The following is an 18,520-nucleotide window of genomic DNA, read 5'->3' on the forward strand; positions in this document are numbered from 1 at the left end:
TGCATGAGTAGGTAATTAATTTTATCACACAGTTCAAATAATGTAACAGTGCATGGTATCTTGCTTCTGTCTTTGATTTCATGCATTGGTATGCATCTACATACACACACACACTTAAAAGAAAACAACCCCATGATTTTTTTTTTTTTAGATTCCCACATATTTTAAATTTTGATGGGTAGAGAGAAGGTGACATTTAAGTTGGTTCCAATTATGCACATTCTTTAAAATAATACATGAAAATGTTCCCTTTTTCTTTTAAATTGATTTCTTATTTTTTTTTAACCAAAACAAAGATGTAAAACTATAACAAAAATTGGTAACTATATCACCATGAATAGCACACATAACTTGAATGGATTAATCTATTTTCTGTTTCAGCCTTGTCAGGTGTCAGATTTACTATTTCCTTGCCATTAGGAACAACTTAAGCACATTTGATTTAAAAATAAGTGAGAAAAGTTTCATAGAATTTCTAGATAGTTTCCATCCCCCACTGTATGCACATAATATCACCTACCATTACCAATATACTACACCAGAGTGGCAGAGTGCTACATATGCACTCTGATGAGTCCAGAGACTATTACTATCACCAAACACTACAGTTTATATTAATGTTCAATCTTATATTTCTTATTTGAGAAGATTTATAATGAACTAACCATTATAAGTAGTATCCAGTGCTCTAGAGTCCTTTCATCGGCCTCAATATCCTCGTGCCCTGTCTGCTCCCTTTTTCTCTAACTTCTGAGAGTTACCTTTTGATCATATCTGTAGTTGCACCTTTTCTAGAATGTCATGTCACTATAATGATACACTATTAAGACTTTTTAAACCTGAGTCTTTCTTTCATGTAGCAATACGTGATTGCGGTTCTTCCATTTTTCTTCATGACTTGGTGACTCATTCCTTTTCAGCAGTGAGTTGTATGTCATGTTTGGATACAACACAGTTTATTTATCCGATAGTTTCCAAGGGTGATCTTAGTTGCTTCTAGATTTTGATTGTATGGTTAAGCGTGCTGTGTATCTTTGTTGGTTTGGCAAAAACAAAACAAAACAAAACAAAACAACAAACAAACCCCAAAACAAAACTCAACAAACAAAACAACCCTTCCCCCCCAAAAAAAACTTGTCAGATTGTATTCCAAGTGACTATGCAATTTTTCATTCTCATTAGCAATGCATGTGGCTTTCTCTTGTCTGTATTTCTACCAGCATTGGCTGTTCTGAGTTTGGCCACTGGAAATATATGAGTAGTATTTTTGCAACTCATCATTTTATTAATGTGCAATTGATATGCCAGGACATATGTATCTTTATATGTTTATTTTCCATCACGTGTCTTGCTTAGTCACTTGTCTTAATGTTTTTGGCCCATTTGCAACAGATATATAACTATATTAATTTTGAGAATTCATTTTTAAGTTACAAGCAGTTTCTGAATTGCATTATATCTTAACATACAGTGGGAAAAAGCTTATAATTTATACATGTTCAACAGTCCCTCTCAACTGATATTATCATCTTTATTTTTCTAATGATTTGAATTTAATATCTGATAACATTGATTACTGAGTTAGAACTGTTACTTTGCAAGGAACATTTAGAAAATGTAAAGATTTGGTAATTATTAAGTTGAAGGTTTAAGAGAATACTTTAAACAAACCCAAAGACAATGTAAACTGAAAGTTCACCAACTGTCATATTGCCAGGAACGTCCTGATTTTCAGTGAAACAGCTCTTAGTTTCACAACTTCTGTATGACCATAGCTGAGGTATCCTTAAACACACTCTGTCAAGCCAAGGACCTACTTTACTGAAGGCCTTTGAACACAAAGGGCCACTGGATTTTGCTAAATATTTTTCAGTGTCAATTGGCTTGATGTTGAACATTTTCCTCTTTAGACTGAGTGCCTCATCCATTAGTGTATAAATGTTGAATGAACATTGTATTCCTGGTAAAAATTGAGTTGGTTGTGGAAGGAATTCTTTTCACATGTTGCTTTGTTAAAGACATTTTTTATTTTTACTGATTTGTAGCATCTTCATTTTTTAATGCCGCTGACTAATTTTATGATGCCAGCCTTATAGAAAAAGAAAAATAGTGTATTTTTCCTCCCCTATTTTCTGAAAGACATTCCAAAACTCTGGTACTGTTTCTTCTTTAATATGTCCTAGATTGTACCTATTTGAGGTTGGTGCTTTCTGTTTTGGAAGATTTTAATCTTTTGTTTTCTTTGCCATTTTATTTTAACTTATTATGTATATGGAAATTTCCCTGCATATATGTCTGTGCACATGTACATTTGGTACCAGTGTGGGCCAAAAGATCACATCAAATCCCCCCGAATTGGAGTTACAGAGGGTTGTAAATCTCCATATGGGTACTAGGAATAGAACCCGGGTCCTCTGGAAGAGCAGTCAGTTCTTTTAACTGCTGAGCCATCGCTCTGAGCCCTTCTTTGCCTTTTTAACCTGGTAGAGGATTTTGGTTATTTATGAACACATGAAAATAGCTCTGCTATGCCACAAATCAGCTGTTGCAGTACATTATTTCCTAAGGAAAAAAAATTAAATTTAATTCAGTTTTAAGAAGCATCTCTTTGGTTGTATGAAGTCATGCCTAACATACTTCCTCATATATGATATCATCAACTTGTGAGAATATAGCAAAAATTCATCTACGTGGGAACTTGAGGTTTTCCAGTTTTCTGCTACTTGTGAAGAAGTTTCAGTAGCAATCTCAACATGTCCTGATCCATATCCTCTTGTCTAGACTTTTGAAATAAATTAATTTATTAGGTAAATTAATAAAAGGCTAGCACTTAGTAGTCTCACACTTCAGAATAACCCTTCAAAAGACACTGATACACGTGGTGAAAAGCAGGAGAGGATGCCATGCCGTCCCTTAGACCTGTGCTCCTATAAGACAGGAGTGAACGAGAAAACTTCCTTTCATTATTGTTGCTTTTACCCAAGAAATGGCTCTTGTCAAAGAACTATTCTTTTCCATATGCCTCAGATAAAAATGACAAATTTTATCCTTTTAACACAAATCCAGAAACAAGCTGTTTTTTATTTGAGGAATAAAAAGATTAACTGTACGTCTATTGGTCAGTCTAGAGAAAATATTGACAGTTTAATTTGCCCAGCTCTACTCACACCTTCCAGAATCTTAGCTTTGACCTTTGGCCTTTCCAGCATTGAAGTTTGGAATAAGCCATCTATAGTGGCTCCTTTAATAATGTTGACCTTTAAAAAAAAAAAAGACATTTACTTCTTACTTAGCCTTCATTCTACCTGTTTATCCCATTTCTGCAGGCCAATTCTTTGCAGTTATGTTTACTTCTCAAAAATGAGACATCCAGATGTTAGGGTCTGAGAATGCTCATATTGAGATTGCCCTTTGAGCATCCTTAAAAGTGTTTGGACATAGCATTTCTTTTTCTTTGTTTTTGTTTTCGTTTTTGTTTTTGACTCAGAAATAGAAGTTTAATGAGGAAGAGTTGAGAAAATCAAAAATATCATCATGGATAAGGTTCTACCACAAAATAATTAAAACAATCACCAGTGGATTGAGACAAGTCACTTAAAGACAAAGACAGAAGGAAATTAAACAGAAAAGCTAAATAGTTGAAAGATAAATGTATATGGTCTATACCAAGCAAATGAGACTGAAGGAATGCTGGAATGTTATCATCATATCTCACTAACTGGCATTTAAGAAACAGTAACAAGTCATTCAAAGATGGTTAATCAGTCCCCCTACCATGTGCAAAGGGACAGCTGCATCTGCCCATGGGTCTCAGGAAAGAGTTCCCAGGTCCCACAGACACTGACTTGCAGCAATGGTCACAGAGATAATAGAAACTGCTAATTTAAGAACTCTTCTAGAAGTTAATACATTAAGCAAGTAGAAAAAAGGATTTTGAAGACTCAAGGACTACTAATAACAGTCTATATTTAACAATGATCCTTTAAGCACACACCAACAGAAAATAATGGTGCCATATGGACACCCAAAGTAAAATTCAATAGCTTAAAAAGAATAAAATGTGAAATTTTACTTTATGAAGTCTAGTGAGTTTGAAATTGAAATAAGTTACTAAATAATCCTTATGTTTAAAAAGAAGCATTAAAGAAAATTGACTGTCCCTAGTAAGTGATAAAGAATATGTTAGAGGTCACATTGTGGGGCACATGGAAAGCAATGCTTAACCGGAGTGCCGGGCCACAGGCACAATTATTAAGAAAAAAATTACAGGACTTAGAACAAAGAAACAAGACTTAAGAAAATAAGAAAAACAATAAAATAAATAAAATAAACAATAAATATGATTAACATGTAGAAAATTGATTCTTCCACAAGATTATTACAACACATTTCTGTTATGACCAGCCAAGAAGAATAAAACCATGGAAGATAAACCTAAGAGGACCCCATACCACAGAGATCCAAAGAACAAGCTGTGGAGAATTGTTAACTTATATTAGGACTTAATATGGGTGTGTTAGTTTCCTCATCCTTGTGACAAGGCAAAAGACAGTAGCAATTGAAGTGAAGAAAATTTGATTTGGGTTTGGAGATTTAGCCCACTGTGTGAAGGGATGGCAGAGCAATAGCGTGGAGATGGCAGCCAGTTCTTTCGAGAATGAAAGCTGGCGTCGCCATTGAAGGCTCACTTATGATAACCTATGCCTGCCAGCTAGGCCCTACCTTCCAAGGCTTGCACAGCATCACTAACTAGGTACCAACTGTTCAAACACATGAGCCTGAAGATGATGCTCCAATGACATAGAGAGTTATGGGTGACTGTTGAAGCAGCAAACTCTCGGTCATTTTTTTTTTTTTTTTCAAATTGGAAGCTGCTAACATGTACTTCCTGTTGACTCAGGTAATTAACTTTATTCCTTCTCAAGTCTCTGATGGAATTGAAGACCAAATAACTTAGTTTCACAATTAAGCTTAGTTGCTTAGGGGTTAAGTTGTTTTTTGGTCTACATAGATGTTTTAAGTTGATAGAGATGAAATATGATAGATATTGATTTACGTTCAGAATACAAATAGCCAAAACACTATGAATGTAACATTAATATAATTCCTGATTGTTTCATGGTTCTTCTTGCTCTATGTAGTTTATTTTATATATGTGTAATAATATAAATGTATATGTAAAAAAAAATTAATTTAAAAAATCCCACATGAGTTGTGAGAGTCATTACACCCTCAAAGTGTCACAGTAAACAATCAGTGTGAAGTCCACGAGAAATGATGCTCTTTAAAAATATGTGAGGTTTTCAAAGGATGGGCTTGGCATAGCTCAGTGACCACAGTGCTTGCTGTACAGACTTGAAGGCATGGATTCGGATTCAGTATGCATGCACACGCCAGGGAGAAGAGATACAGTGGGTGTACATAATCTCAGTGCTTAGGGTGTGGAAACAGGCCAATTTCAGAGTCTTAGTGGGCAACCAGTCCAGCCAAAAATCATGACTTCCAGTCTCAAAAATAAGTGGAAAATATTTGAGGAGGCTGTCATAACTTAGTTCTCCACAAACACTCACAAGATCTTGCATGCACGCATACACACAGGCACACACAGGCACACACACACACACACACACACACACACACACACACACACACACTATGCAGGCAGGCAAATAGACAAAGACATTTAAATAAGGCTGACTGCCTGAACCAGTATTGAGAGTGTGCCTTTGATCTTCCTTGCATCTGGTTTACAATGGGGATTCTAGTTGGTTGTTTGAACGAAAATAGCAAATGAAAACAAGTGATGCTGTGTTGACTCCCACAATCTTGCCACTCCTGCCCCACAGCACAATGGCAATGTTCATGTGTGGTGGGTTTTTTTTTTTTTTTTTTTTTTTTGCTTGTTTGTTTTGTTTTGACATTTCAAATCAAAACATTTAATGTCAGTGCACTTGCTCAACTATGCTCATAGCAACAATAGCTGGATACTGGACACAACCAAGATGTCCCTCAGTCAAAGAATGGATAAAGAAAACGTGCTACATTTACACAAGTGTGGTGTTGAAAATGTGTAAAATAACACCTGATATGGCTGAGATTGCATTGAAAAAAATGGGCAGTGACCTTTTAAGGGGAGGGGAAACACTGGAGAGTGAGACTGTCAAATAGCTCTGTAATTTAAGGTCTTTAAAAAAAAAAAAATAAACGTTGAGAAAAGAAAATTGTTCATCTAGGCAAACAAACAACAATCCTTTTTTTGTGTGTGTGAACTAATTTAATTTGAGAACAATGAAGGTATGCTTTCATTTTCTGCCTTTGCAGGCACTGTGTTCTATAGGCAATTTTCCTGATATTAATAAAACAGAATTACTGAAACCAAGGCGGTTTCTTTTGGTTAACACTGAGATACCTGGGGGAAATCCATACAAATAAGAAAAGAGAGATAAGAATGACTTTTAAAATTTCCCATTGTCGAAAAGACAATTGCTTCTGTACATAAAAGTGAGGCTGGAAAAGAAAGACACTGTTGTGACAATATCTTCCAGGAAATTGGCTAATAGGTTAAACATAATAAATTTTAGATCAAATCAAAGGAGTCCCTGTCTAGTGGCATTGCATGTCACTAGAACTTTCTCAGCTGGGTGTGGTAGTGTATGCCTGTCAGCCTAAGATTCAGGGAGGCAAAGGCACAGATCTCTGTGAGTTCAAGGTCAGTCTGGTCTACAAGGATAATCCAGGACAACCAAGGATATACAGAGAAACCCTGTCTCTTAAAAAAAAAAAAAAAAAGCTGAGTGAAAGGTGAGTATCTCCTTGTCACTGTACCAACTTTTGTGTCAGGCCTTGGGGCACAGCTGTCCCATGTCACTATCTTATACCTGTAATATGGAGCGAGCCCATGTACACAAAGCACAGTCTCCTTTTCCTAGGTTCTGAAGACTTTTCTTTGTCTGGTAATGGAGTTATCTAACCTACTAAGGAAAGTGGGGCATGGAACAGGGTTGTCATCAGATTGATTTCCTGTCTCTGCTTGTTTCATTGCTAATATTGGGTACGAGGAATATCTTTTCTTCACTCATCCTAAACTCATGGCTGGAACAGATAAATGAGACAGACCCACCCTGCCCCCATGTCCCTACAACCATGTCTGCCAGTAAAGAAAGAACCCACTAATTTTCACAGTTCAACGCTTTTGAAACAGGAAACTCTCATAAGGAAATGGACACCCAAGTAACCATTAAAATTGTGTGCTTTCATGCAAAGTTTGACGAATAAGTGGCAGTCATGGAGAAGTCTCCACTAAACTGTGTGGGGACTGTGGTGACTATTCTTGGTTGTCACCTTGACTATCTACAATCCAGAAATGGAGGGCACACCTGTGAGAGATTTCCTGTTTGGCTTGAAGTGGGTGAATCCTTTTCTAGTCTGGACGTTTGAGGTAAGAAGATACATACCTTTAATCCAGATTTTAAGGAGGGAAAACGCACCTTTAATCTGGGTCACATCTTCCTCTGGAAGCCTATGTAGGGACAAGGGAAGAAGGAAGCTTTGTTCCTCTTTGCCTGCTTGCCCTGCCTTGTTAGCATACCCTGTCCTTCCCTGCCATTGGAGCCTGTTTCTCACAAGATTGCAGCATCTACAGAAGACCAGCTGAGACACCCAGCCTTGTGGGTGTGAGCAACTACTAGATTCTTGAACTCTCTGCTCATAGCTAGCCATTGTTGGGTTAGTTCGACTAAGTCATTAGCCTCTAAGTCATTTCAATAAGTATGTGTGTGTGTATGTGTATATATGTGTATATATATATACATGCATACATATATATATATATATATATATATATATATATATGTGTGTGTGTTAATTCCATGGGTTCTCTGATTCTGGAGATCCCTGAGTAATACAGGGACCATAGTCTGTTTCTTCAGATTCTTCTTTGAATTGTGTTTTCAGAGAATAGGATATTTCTTTTCTCCAGAAATAGGAGCAGGAACTAAATGAAGGGCCTCTGACTTGCTTCAGGAGAAGGTCAGAAAGCCCTAGGTTTGGTCACCATCTTCAGAGGAGAAGGCTTTGGGGAAGGTGAAAGTGGCACGGCTATTCCTGTTGTTTCCTCAGATTCCTTTATATAAAACTTTGAAATTGGCATCATGCCTTATTTGAGGGCAGTGTATGTGGGATCCAGCACTCACTTTCCCCTCAGATATCCCCACACCCTGCCAAAGCAATGTTTCCTATGGAGGATTTTCCTAATTCCCAGCCTCACAAATGCCTTCAAATTCATCTTGTATTTTTCTTTACCTGTCCTTTGCTTTGCTACTGACTTCTGTTCAGATATTGAACTTAAAACATCTTTTTGGAGTTCTTTAGTATTTATGGAGAGATGTGTGCAGTTAAAGCTGCAGGCCAGAAAGTATCTAATATATCAGAGATGTTTAGTGCTTAGTTGGCTAAAGATTAATTACTGCTTTACGGTAGCATTTACCTTATCAGCCGTGACTGACCTGCACACTTAGTCTGGTTGTTTGCTTCATAGAATATTACTTCCGGATCTGGGAGATACCACTTCCTGTTTGCTGCATTCAAAAAAATTCTGCATTCTCTGTGCTTTAGTTTTTCTACTGAAGCCTGTGTCCAGCTGTTTTATGTAGGAAGATGCTTTTCCACTCTACCTTGGATGTGCTCCTTGGCTCCTAACTCTGTGATATTGCTAGCAATATCAAACATTCGTTCTAAAAATTATAGGTAAGTGAAATATTTGCAACAAATATCACAGGCAAACAGTTAACACATTTTATATTTAGAAGTATTGTATCAATATATTTATTTAACCTACTGATAGGCAGGAGAGGATGCATTAGTGGGAAGTCAAGGCAAGCTAATTCCTACATCAATCCTAGGCCTGGTATTCCCACCAGGATGTTGCGAAAAAAGGAAATCCACACTGAAATGCCACAGGCTGTTAAAAACTGAATGAAACATCCAGCCAGATATTCACAGGGAAAAGGAAAGTGTGTAGGCAAGTGTCACTGTAAGAGTTCACATGTTTTCTCCTAGAAATGTGGGGCTTCATCGCTCCAAGAGAGAAACTAGGTATCTCTGAAAAGGAGAGTCTGAGGGTCTTCACAATAACACCACTTTAATGTAAAGCTCAACCCAATCATCACATTGTACCGAAGGACTTTAAATGTAAATTAGATTTTCAAAAGCCCTTGTGTACACTTGTCACTTGTAGTATTCATTACTTCTCTTGTGTTTCTAACAAAACACCTGACAAAGGCAATTTAAGGGAGAAAGGGTTTCTCTTGGCTCACAGTTTGAGAAGGGACAGTCCACGATGGGATGGTAGGAACGGCATGGTAACAAGAGCCTGGGGCTACATTCTCACTTCTGGGTGGATCAGACTGCAGAGAGATAAAAAGATGAGTCCTTGTACTTAGTTTTCTTTCTTTTTTCCTCTTTTTATTCATCCTGGATCTCAGACCATCCACATTCAGGGTGGAGCTTAACCTATTAGATTTCTCTGAAGATACTCACACTTGAATATGCCTCACTAATGCCCAAGAAAGTTTTAGCCAGTGAATTTGACCATCTAAATTAACTAAAATGCATATCTTTAGAGTTCAGATGTTTCTCCCCACAGAGTTGAGGGTGTGTGTGTGTGTGTGTGTGTGTGTGTGTGTGTGTGTGTGTGTGTGTGCTTACACACACACTATATCTGAAAACTTTGAAAAATGAGCAGTGGGAAACAAAAAACCACTTTAGTCAGCACCTATATTCTATTAAGGCAATTAATCAAACACATACTTTGTCAACTTCCCCTTGGTTTATTTTGTTTTATGACTCTATTATTATTTCATCAACACAATAAAATGAATTAATCTTCATCACTTAGAAAGCACTTGGGTGATAGAGTAAAGGAACCTAGCTGTCTGTGCCTATCTTCTGGCTCCAATCAATCATCATGCGGATTGAATTATTTTTAACTGTGATGCATTCATTAGTTCTTATTCAAAACATTTTAATGCATTGTAGGATTTTCTATACTGTCAGAATACAGATGTGTCACTCAGCATGAACTTATTCAGCAACTAAGATGTCACATATTAGTGGCCTCCTCTAATAGAATATGAAAACTTCAGAAATTGATAATGAAATAAACTACATATTAACATGCAATTGTGTAACTGATTTGAGCAAGGCACACTTATAAAATCCGAAGACTTTTTCAAATCTGGAAATAACACAAGAGGAAACCTAGGTGTTATTAAGAGGATAATATACAAGTTGGGGGAACCTACTGTTCCTATGATGACACAATAGGTGGTGGATGACTACAGGGAAGCCACTAAAATGATACATATATGAACTCACAGAGACTATGACAGCATACCTAAGACCTACCCAAATCCAAGCCACACAAGTTCTGAGCATGGGTAAGGGGAAGTAGGCACAAAATCCCTTGCCAAGAAAATATTCATAATTGATAGTTGCTGAGAGAAGGGAAAATCTGTTTTATTTTGTGTTTCCCAATAGAATGACACTGGGTATGCTCTAGGGCAGGTCTCGTGCTCAGGAGTAGGTGGCCAATGCTTTTAAAACATTCTGCACATCTGGGGGTGGTGACGGTGGTGGTGGTTGTTTTTTCTTAAGAGGCAAAAAGAGCTTGATTTTTGGGTGAGTGAGGAGGAGGAAGCTTCTGGGAGGAGTTGAGTGAGAAGAAAGAATGTTATGAAAACGTATTGCAGGAACCTGTAAAGATTAAAAAGAAACACAAAAAGATGATGGTTATGTATATATTCAGGAAGGATTTCATTCATCTCTCAAGCTTTCTCAGACTAATGAGTTATTGTTTTTCCAATGCAATTCAGAGTGAGGGTCATCGTGTCAGGGACAGATAGTCATGACAACATTTACATTGAAATGCATGTATTGAGCATCAATTAGGATATGGACAAAAAACATCGGCTATGAAGGTCTACAGAACATCAAGACATAGTGCCTGTTGACAGTGTGCTTTAATATAGTTGAGAGATGCCCTTTTAAAATTGTATTTTATGTGTGTGTGTGTCTATTTTACATGCATGTACATCTGTGCACTGCATATGTGCCTATTGCCTTTGGAGGCCAGAAGAGGGTGTCAGATCCCTAGGAACTAGTGTTGTAGACAGTTATGAACCACCCTATCGGTGTTGGGAATTGAACCTGGGTCCTCTGGAAGAACAGCAAGTGCTCATAACTGCTGAGCCATCTCTCCAGCCCCATTTGAGATGGTTCTTGTGAACACCCAGTATAAGTTAATTGTTTAAATCAGTATATGAAAGGTTCCAGAATATTGGATAGGAAATATATCATTAATCAAGCACAGAAAGAAAAGAGCGGGAATGACATGAGGGCTTATGAGATTCTGTAGATCCATGAGATGGGTTAAAAATATCACATATACCCAGGAGTTAAGGTGAAAACTATTGCAACCTTAAGGGGGTGTGCTGTGCAAGGATTTATGAGTAGTTTTACACTTGTTCCTTTCTCTGGTAGGATTAAATGTTAAACCTGGACATTCTACCAACATAAACCTGTGTAAAAATCTTAGTTTTAAGAAACAGTACTTCTCTTAGTTCTCCTTTTGAGTGACTTGTTTTATTCTAGGAGAACTCTGGGCTGACTGTCCGGTCCATGTGTGATCATGGATCAATTATCTTATTTCAGTGCATTTTACCTTTCCTATATAAATAAATGAGGAGAGAGTTAGATAGACTCTCTATTACCATCACTTGTTATTCTTGAGAATCTTTACAAAGAACTCTTTCTTTGGGGACATAACAGGTATTAAAAAAACCTGCTTGACCCCTTTCCTGGTTCACAGATTTATCTTTAAACTTGCCTCATTTTGTTTGTCACAGACAGTTTGTGCATACTACCAGGACAAAGTACGAAGCAAAGGGAAATGGCCTTTTCTGGTATGGTTAATTATTCAGGTGTAAATTATTAATATTCTTCACATTTTACTAACACTTTGAAGTTGTCGGGTGCCAAGGAGTATTAATGAAGAATAAATTTCATGGCATCAGTAGAGAAGACTCCAACAAAACATTTTCTATAGACAGCCAAGTAGAATAAGGGGACAGAGGGCTAGGTAAAAGGAAAGAGTAACAGGAATATAGTACTTGTATTCTCACATTCCTGAAGGAGAAATGTTGCAATTGAGCATTCTCTGCACATATTCACCCCTTAATAAAGTCATACCATTGAGAAACAGTCAAGAACAGCAATGGTAGGCCTGAGCTGCAAAGCCCATTGTGAAGCACAACCATCCAGTTTCGTTTTATTTCCTTCAAAATTAACCCTCTGCAGAAAAGAGCCATCTGAAAGTGGCATGGAGAAAAGTCTCTGCAATGATGTCTTTTCTGTAGAACAGCCTTAGAAATACCAGTAGCTGGCTCTAGGACTCAGAAAATGAAGAGTGACTGATGACACAATACAGAGGTTCTGAAAACTAAAGGCCTAGAGCTACTCTTGAGAAAGAAGCCCGCTGAATGCTTCATGTACTGTTGGGTCTAGGATGCAATGTATCTAGGCCCTGAGCTGACTAGCAGATAGGACCACATGGCCCAGCACTGTGACTGTATGTCACCAAATTAAAAAAAGAAAACTATGTATACATGTATACCGACACATGCATATGTATCTGAAGATATATATTATACATATGTAATATATATATATATATATACACACACACACGCACACACACACATGTGTAGTGAAAGTGATTACCCAATAGTTTCTTTAAAGTGGGTAACTATTTATGATGTCTATACAGAAGAATTCTAATAATTTTGAGTCTCTGGTAATGGATATTCTTTCATTTTAATGATATTCCTGGGTGAATTCAGTAAGTATTTATTACTAACCAGATACTGTTGCCAGGTGCTTTATACATGTAACGGCAATGCTTACAACCTACTGAAAAAGTTAAACTTCTCTAAGCTTCAGAATGAGAAACAGAAGACTCAAGAAGGCAGAGTTCCTTTGCTCAAGTTACACACTCACCAGGAACGTATCTGATCTCTCCATGACTACAGCGTCAGGCATTGCTACACTACTAGCAGGAGTAACGGTGGCAACAGCAATACAAGACCCATTTTTAAAGGCTTAGGAGACAGTGTTGCATTTGGCAAATAAAGGTGAGAGAATTCTGCCCAAAGACATATGCCCTTTCAGCAAGTTGCCCTATTTTGGAAATGTTTTCCTGTCTCTACCTTTTCTACCAAGAACATGAGTCACAGAGCATTGTTTAATAGCATGTCTCGGAGGCATGAGTAGCCACAGAGCAATGGGGAAAACCCCCCACAATCATGCTGAATAACATGCATGGGTTTTGTATATCATAAATGCAGCTTCCTGTTCCAAACGAGAAAAGAACAAACTATTAATAAAAGTGGCTTAAAATATGAGTGGTCTTTTAGACAAAGATAAGATTTAGGTTCATGCTAAAGAAAAAAAAATTAAGTGGATTTGAGATGTAAAAGTATGGCTGGCTTCAGAAGGCTCCGGCAGGAGGAAGGCGATTTCTATTCTAGCCTGGGCTACAAACAGAAAACAAAAGGACTACAACTTGAGCTCAATGTTGCATGTGTTGTGTTAGACACTGTACTTGCTGCTGAGATAGAGCAAGGGACAGAGGGATTAAGCATTGGCCTTTGAGGCATGTTTAGTCTCAAAGAACCTGAGGGAAAAAAGAATATGATCAGCTTCATTTCTGAGTATCTTTCTGTTTGGAAGCACAGATAGGAGGATAGACAGAAGGTGATGCACACTGAACATTTAGGACTCTTCTTTCTTTCTTTTTTAACTTTTGTTGGTTGTAAATTTCACATCATGCACCTCACCTCAAGCCCCACTCATCTCTCCCTTCTCTCATATCTGCCCTCCACCCTTGCAACCTTTCTCCCAACAGAGAGAAAAAAGCGTTCTTGTAGAAGCTGTAATTGCGTCACTGTGTGTCCCACAGTGTACCCTTTTGTCTATGTTTCTTTGCTTGCAAATGTTCATTGCAGTGACTCGAGGCCTCTGGCTTTTGCTGTTCTATCAACACTGGAACCTCACTTCACTCCTCTCAGATATCCTGTTGCTGCCCTGTGTCATGGAGATCCTGTACTTTTGGATCTGTAGGACCTTCAAGCCTCCAATTCAATGCTTTCCTTTATAAGAATTGCCTTGGTCATGGTGTCTTTTCACAGCAAAAGAACAATCATTAAGTCAGGCAGCACTTGACTATGTAGACCAGAGTGGCCTTGATTGCCTCAGCCTCCCAAGTACTGTCATTACAGATGTGTGCCACCATTCTGTGGCTAAGGATGAAGTTTTCTAATCTAGGGTTGAGAAAGCCAGATTTGTGTGCTGGCTTGTTCTTGTCATTCCTGGGATTTGGGGGAGTAGCATGGTGAACAAGAAGAGCTCTGATAATACCTGTGTGGGTTTGGGGAAAACCGTTCGTATTCTGTGAGTGTCCATTTTCATCTGTAAAGAGAGGCTAATTCTGTCTTCAAGGAATAACACGGCAGATGACGGCTTCCTGAACTGTGTTCCTAACACTGACATTGTAGATACACCAGAGACAAAGCCAGTCTCAAGGAGTCGCAGGCGGCGTCACAGGCTACTCACATCGGGCTGTTGCTCACTATCCTTGAGTCTGCAGTTCTGCCTCTCTTCATTGTGCCCACCTCCTTCCATTTCTCCTTCTCTTCCTGTTCTTCATCACTTACTTGCTCTTCTTCCTGGTGCCTGGAGTCTCTGAGTGTCTGGGGTCCTCTCAGGAATGGTCTTGGGAGTGTGACGCCCCGCTCTTGCATTATGGCACTAGGAAGGGGAACACTCGGGCATGGTCTGCCCCCTCCCTACCCCACCCCACCCCACCGTACCCCCGCCCACCGAGACTTGCATGGTGCTGGACTGATGGTTATCTCAGGCAGACCCCATGGTGCTTGTCTGGCGATCATCTTGGGCTTGCTCCTTACCTGGCCTGCAGGAGTGGCTGGCAGTATGCATGGGTGGTCTTTCTCAGGCTCACTCCTTCCAAGGGCTTGTGTCCAAGGTGGGGTTCTCTTAGTTCCTGGCTTGCTCCACACCCTGGGAGCCTTGTCCAAGCCTATGCCGAACCGGACTGGTAGTAGTCTCAGACTAGCTCCCTCTCTGGGCCCCCTGGCGCTGGACTAATGGTCTCAGGCTTGCTTTTTCCAGGGATTGTTAGGCTACTAATTATTTAGGGGTTCACGAGGCAGAATGCTGAGGTGAGTATAGACATGACTCCTCTCCTCTCTGCCACCTGCCGACACATGTGACACAGCAGCCACATCTTTAAGGCCAATAGGGGCAGTTAAAACTCTATTTCGAATCCATGAGCTCTGTGTCCAAGTCCAAGTCCACACCACTGAAGACTCAGTGATTCTATTCCATGCTAGGAAGATTTGACCACAGTTAATTTATGAATTGTATCCTCCTGTTTAGAGACTCACTAACATAAAATTCTGATTTTTTTCTCCACATTTAAATTTGTCTATGAATTGAAAAGCATTAAATACTGAAGCCGGGATGAAAAAGAGTGTATAGTGTTGGTGACATGGGGCTAGCTAAGGAGAGAGGTGAGAGGCATCGGGGGGATCGAACCCTGAAATTTTAGTCCACCTTTGGTAGTAAAAATAGCATTTGTGGCTACTTAATCTTAAATTCCAGGTCCGACACTGACTCTTTCAGTGGTCTGTTTAAGGCCGTTTACCACCTCATATTCCTACCCATTAGCATACATTGAATGCAGCAGTTACTTAGATAACTACCCTGTAAAGACTTCAAAAATAAATTGCTGAGTACCGGATAGGACTTACGCATGGTAAGAACATAGGTAAGCACTGCCCGCACTTGGTCATCTCAGTTTTAAAGAAACTTGTAGCCATGCTTATGTGAGACACTAAGCAAAGTGGATGGCTCTTCCTACCTTCTGACTCAGTCTCATTTTTCTGGTGAGCAAGGTCATTCCTTTTACATGCAACGACATGGACGCCCTTGCTCTTCCGACTAATGAAGAACCGGTGCTGACAACCCTAACGTAATCACCATTCTTTTCATCTTTCCTTTTCTCCCTAAAGCTTAAACTAATAATAATAACCATTTTAAAGCTTTCTCATGGGGAACCTGGGCATGACTGGCAGGGACATCAATTGTTCTTAGGGCAGCTATTATTGTAAGAATTAATCACCACTATTTGCAATTACTGTACCTTACAATTAGCACTAATATTTATGCTGCCCTGACTGCCACTGGAGATGGACTAGCTCTGCTTGCTGTTGCCCTGGACCTGAGAAGCAGAGTGGGAAAATAAATGAAACCAAAGCAGAGAGATGACATGTGGAGAGACCCGATTCTCCTACTGTCAGGCCCGGATACACTAAAAGCCACAGTCTTCCCTTGTCACAGCAGCCACCTGCGTGGTTGTAAGTTTTCCCTTTGAAAGAAAAGCCCATTGCTTGAAAAGATAGGAAAGGATGGACATAGCAGCCAGGCTTACACTTCAAAATGTTTATGAGCTTTTATAGCTAACTTGTTTCAAAACATATGATACGAATATACATACATTAATATATATTACAAGGAATGTTTAAAAAATGAAATATTATATATAACCGCAAAAAAGCTTAAATGGCCACTCCCCAGTTTGAACTGACCTCCAATGGTCACTCTCCTTCTCTGCCAGCATGCCTGTAACACTGAAAATAATAAAAGTGAAAACATTAGACATCAGCCAGCATTACAAAATAAGTTTATTTTGCTCATCAATTTGTCTAGCACAGTTTTTATAATTCAAAGATATTCTTTGCTTTTATTTTACAATAGTGTTAGACTCACCGAAAGGTGAAGAGCTGCACATACAAATATCTCTGTAATTTTTACCCAGATTCATCCAAAATCAAGACAGTTATGAATATCAGGAAGTGGACCTTAAAATCACCTAATCTATGACCTTCAAATTTCATTAATTTTTAATCATTATATTTGTTTCTGGCTTTGGATTAAATCCAATACAAATGATTTGTTTTGTTCTTTTTCTTTCTTAGACAATATGTAGTTGCCTTAAACACTCTTAATCTTATACAGTTTCCCAGTGTCTCCCAACTACAAGTCCCACAAGTAGGATGCTGGCATTGGATACATCCAGGACACAAGATGTTCTGTGAATCCAAGCATCCCTGTCTTTGCCCTCTTACAGCCACACTTTCCTGCTCATATTCCTTTTCATGAACATTACTGTGCTTATAATGTTCATGATTTTGTCAGCTCAATAATGTTGTCGTTGGGCTTTAAAGAATCAAACTGACAAAAATGTCCTCATACAAGCTCTGCTGTGTGCATCCATTTTTATGTATATGAAAGAAGTGCCCTGAAGTGGAAAAGCACTTGTGTCAAACTGCTTCTCTGAGTGGCTGTACCACCCCACATTCTGACATGTGTGCTAGGAGAGAGTGTCAGTCTCTCTGTCTTTTCACCAGAACTTTCTATTCCCACTTTAAAAAAAAAAATTATTTTACTGACAGACAAATAACAACATCTGTTTGGAGTTTTAAGTTGCTTTATGGAGCTTGAGAGATAGCTGGACAGGTAAAGGTGTTTGCTGTATAAGCATGACAGCCCAAATACTGTCCCCAGAAACTAGGCCGAAGTGAAAGGTAAGAACAAACTACACAGAGCTGTCCTCTAATTTCCACATGTGTGATGGAGGACACATGTGCCCACACTCACAAAAGAAATTAGTTACAATGAATTATACCTATTGATGGGTTTCATTTCTTATGTGCTGTTTTTCTTTCTGTTCTGTTTTTTGCCTGATTTGGGTATAGAGGCTCTCACATACAGGCTCACACTTGCCAGGCAAATACTTTAGGTCTGAGCTGTGCATCAAGTCCTCCTGGGCTTATTTGCTATGAATGCATTTCTTTCAGTAAGATGTCTGCTCATGTCTTTTGCCCATGTTTTATTAAGAGTATTTTACTTTTGCATTTTAAGAGTTGAATGCATATTATAGAAACTAATACATACATGTACACATTCACATGTACACACACACACACACAACACACACACACACACACACACACACAGAGAGAGAGAGAGAGAGAGAGAGAGAGAGAGAGAGAGAGAGAGAGAGAGAGAGAGAGAGAGAGAGAGAGAGAGAGAGAGAGAGAGAGAGAGAGAAGCAGCTTGTTTATGGCATAATAATGGATTCTCATTCTCTATAGTATGGGGAAAGATATACTTTTGTTTATTTCTTCATTAACTTGCTTTTTCACATTAGTCAAAAGTCAGATGCCCTTTTTAGTGTAGGGCTACTCCTGTGTCCTCCATCTTGTCCCTTTGATGACTCTGTCTATTCTTTACCAATGTGCACACTTTTCTCCTGCTGATATCTTAATGCTCTTTCAATCTTATCTTATCTTATTCTCTTTGGATTTCCAAATAGAACCCAGAA

General features: G+C 38.7%; 1 non-coding gene across 1 annotated transcript; it reads right to left on the reverse strand.

Moving 5' to 3' along the window:
• Positions 1–15,245: 15,245 nt before the first annotated feature.
• LOC127210354 (small nucleolar RNA SNORA17) lies at positions 15,246–15,380 on the reverse strand. The gene has a single exon (XR_007833274.1). It is a non-coding gene; the product is annotated as a small nucleolar RNA SNORA17 (small nucleolar RNA).
• Positions 15,381–18,520: the final 3,140 nt, after the last annotated feature.

Source organism: Acomys russatus, chromosome 27 (genome assembly GCF_903995435.1).
Source record: "Acomys russatus chromosome 27, mAcoRus1.1, whole genome shotgun sequence".
NCBI lineage: Eukaryota > Metazoa > Chordata > Mammalia > Rodentia > Muridae > Acomys > Acomys russatus.